We start from the raw sequence: 3,453 nt of genomic DNA, 5'->3' as shown, positions 1-3,453 counted from the left end.
AAAACCAAAACAACGTTGCTAGTTGCCTCCCAGTTGGCACAAGTCATGGTGGGTCCACATACAATGAAATGAGACGCTTCCCAGGACCAAACCAGCCCCATGATCTGTTGTGGATCCATGGTTCTGGATCCACAAGGCTTTCATTGGCTAATTTCCAGAAGTAGAACTCCAGACCTTTCTTCCATGCCCATCTTTGCCTGCATGCTCTGCAGAAACCTGTTCAGCACCACAGCGACACACCAGCTTCCACTGGCAGACAGGTGGTGGCTGGGTACGAGGTGCATTTGCTGAACCCAGGTCTCCACATGGAAGTTGGGCCTGCAATTACTGAGGCTGGGCCTGTGGGCTCAGGAACATAGCCACAGGTGGCATAACACAGTTATGCCTAAACCAGCTGGCATAACACAGTTCACAAAGACCATGCTCCACAACCTACTTCAGTAAGTAGCATCTGTGGCCTTAAAAGCTCATGAGCAGCCCTCTAAGATGCCCCTACGACCTCTCCCTGCCAGGAGGGAAAGAAGCGTGATGGAATTTGAAGAGGCATGGAAATAATGAGTCCAATGGGCCACTGGAGCACCCCGACATCAGTCCGCAGGACCCTGTGACCAGAAGAACTAGCTACCACTACCATCTCCTCTGAGAGGGATAGCATTCGAGAGGTTCAGCTGGAGTGAGAGGAAACTGGGGGACAAAACCCAAAATTATACAAACGACCAGGCTTGCTGGTTGCATAGAGACTGGAACAAGGCACAGATGCAGGACCCCTAAGACAAGAGTCCTTAGTCACCATTCAAGCCTGGGAATGAACTAACTCATCCTCATAGATCAATTTTCAGCCATACAATAGACAGGTCTCTGAGGGAAACATTCACACTAGGGACGGACGCCACCTGAAGGATAACCAACTACTTGAAATCACAAGGGTGGCAGTTATCCAAGCACAAAGTTCAGAAGCATTGGGACAGCAGAGGAATGGAAACAGGAAGGAAGTGGGTTAAGTGTGGTTGCGTCATAGAAGACTGGAATTAATGACATGAAGCAGCACGTGTATGAGTTGTTGAATGGAAAACCGATATGCTCTTGGGAACCCTAACGGCTTCACGATAGCAGTGCTGGATGCAAGGGAGGAATATGGTAGGGTGGCAGGTTACCAGATCAACAAGCAGAAGTCAGTTGGATTGCTATACACAACCAACGGGATTACAGAAAAAGAGATCCAGAAGGTAGTACCCGTCACAATAGCCAAGCATAAATTGAGATATCTAGGGATCTACCTAACCAAAAAAACAAAGATCTGTAGTACATGGAAAACTACAGAACATTATTACAAACCAAAAGGGATCTTCACAAATGGAAAAAATATCCCATGCTCGTGAATCAGAGGACTCAATATCGTAAAGATATCATTCCTCTCTAAGGCCCTATCTAGGTTCAATGCAGATCAGATACAAATACCAGCATCAATTTTCAAAAAAAAATGGAAAAACTGACTACCGACTTCCGATGGAAAGGGAAGAAACCCAGAATTGCCAAATAACTCCTCAAGAAGAAGAATGAAGTGGGTGGGCTTGCCGTACCTGACTTTAAAACGTATTAGACAGTCACACAGGTGTCAAAACAGCACGGTACTGATACAATGATAGAAACTCAAACCAATGGATAAGAACCAAAAATCCAGAAATAAAATCCACAGATACAGACAACTGATCTTTGATAAGGACCCCACACACACAAATCAAGTGGGAAGTAGATGCCCTTTCAACAAATGGTGCTGGAAAGACTGGATGTCAACCAGCAGAAGAATGAATGAAAACCCTTACCTCACCCCATACACAAGGACAAAATCAAAGTGGATCACAGACCTTGAGGTAAAACCCCAAACTATCAGGATCATCAATGAAAAAATTGGGACAAAACTAAGAACCTTATCGCAGGGAATACATGGGCTATCAGCGATGATGATGGATACACACCCAGAGAAAGATAAAATAGGAGACGTGGCGGAAGGCAGAGGACGCTGGGTACTTCCACCAGACCAAAGCCGGCTACCAGGTCAGTGGGTTCCGCCTCACCAGGAGGCTACTAAAGTTCCTGTGGGAGTGAATTAGAATTTCATAAGAGCATAATGGATGGAGAGGAGAAAACTTACGGTGGCTGTGAAGGCCCGGATGCCATGTATGTCAAACTGATATCTTCTGATGGCCATGAATTTATTGTAAAAAGAGAACATGCACTAACATCAGGAACAATAAAAGCCATGTTGAGTGGCCCAGGTCAGTTTGCTGAGAATGAAACCAATGAGGTCAATTTTAGAGAGATCCCATCACATGTGCTATCAAAAGTATGATGTATTTTACCTACAAGGTTTGCTACACTAACAGCTCCACTGAGATTCTCGAATTCCCATTTGCACCTGAAATTGCACTGGAACTGCTGATGGCCGCCAACTTCGTAGATTGTTAAATAAAATAAATTATAATAAACTGTTAACTTTTTTCAGTATTTGAAAAAAAAGAAAAAGAAAGATAAAATAGACATGTGGGAAATACTTGTGTGCATTGAAAGATTTCATCAAGAGAATAAAGAGAGAGCCCACAGACTGAGAAAAGACATTTAGTAACGACATATCAGACAAAGATCTTATTACTAGACTCTACAGAACCCTGAAACCTTACAACAACAACAAAAAAATGAATTTCCCACTGAGGAAGTGAGCAAACGACTTGAACAGAAGATTCCCAGAGGAGAAGATCAATAAATGGCCATTAAACATGAGAAAACGGTCCCGATCATTAGCCATCTGGGAAATGCAAATCAAACAACTATGAGATACCACCTAACACCCACAAGGATAGCTCAATTCAAAAAAATACAAAGCAACAAATGTTGGAGTGGGTGTAGAGAGACAGAAACTCTCATTCACTGCTGGGGGCTCTTATAAATACGTACAGCCACTGTGGAAAGTCACTGGCGATACCTAAAACAGATTGAAATCAAGTTACCTTACAACCCAGGAATTCCACTCCTGGGCATATACCCAGAAGAAACAGGCCACGACCAGACACCTGAGCACCAATGTTCATCACTGCCCACTTCACAATCGCAAAGAATTGCAAACAGCCGAAATTTCCATCAAGAGCCAAATGAATTAATAAACTCTGGTATATGCACACGTGAAGTATTACGCATTCCAGAAAAAAAAAAAGCGCTAGAACAATGAAGCACCTCTTTTCATGGAAAGAGGGAATAGGGGCACAGGGGGAAATGTACATATCGCATAGCTCCTAGGCTGAGGGCCAGATACACGGACAAGAGCCAGACCAAACACCAGGATGCATACGTACATCCTCCCAAAAAAGTGAAAAAAAAATTTTTTTTAATTTAAAAATGGAGAAAAACATCTCCCCCACCCCGCCTTGTATGCCTTTACTGCACAGAGGAGTGGTGAAG

At 43.7% G+C, this 3,453-nt stretch overlaps 1 pseudogene; it reads left to right on the top strand.

The window, feature by feature from the left end:
- The first annotated feature begins 2,128 nt into the window (after positions 1 to 2,128).
- On the top strand, positions 2,129 to 2,493 carry LOC101647669 (annotated as a pseudogene).
- Positions 2,494 to 3,453: the final 960 nt, after the last annotated feature.

The sequence above is a fragment of the Echinops telfairi genome, unplaced genomic scaffold, assembly GCF_000313985.2.
Source record: "Echinops telfairi isolate 266 unplaced genomic scaffold, ASM31398v2 ScPeMD7_7469;HRSCAF=8507_0, whole genome shotgun sequence".
Lineage (NCBI taxonomy): Eukaryota > Metazoa > Chordata > Mammalia > Afrosoricida > Tenrecidae > Echinops > Echinops telfairi.
This window is presented reverse-complemented; position numbering and strand designations above follow the sequence as displayed.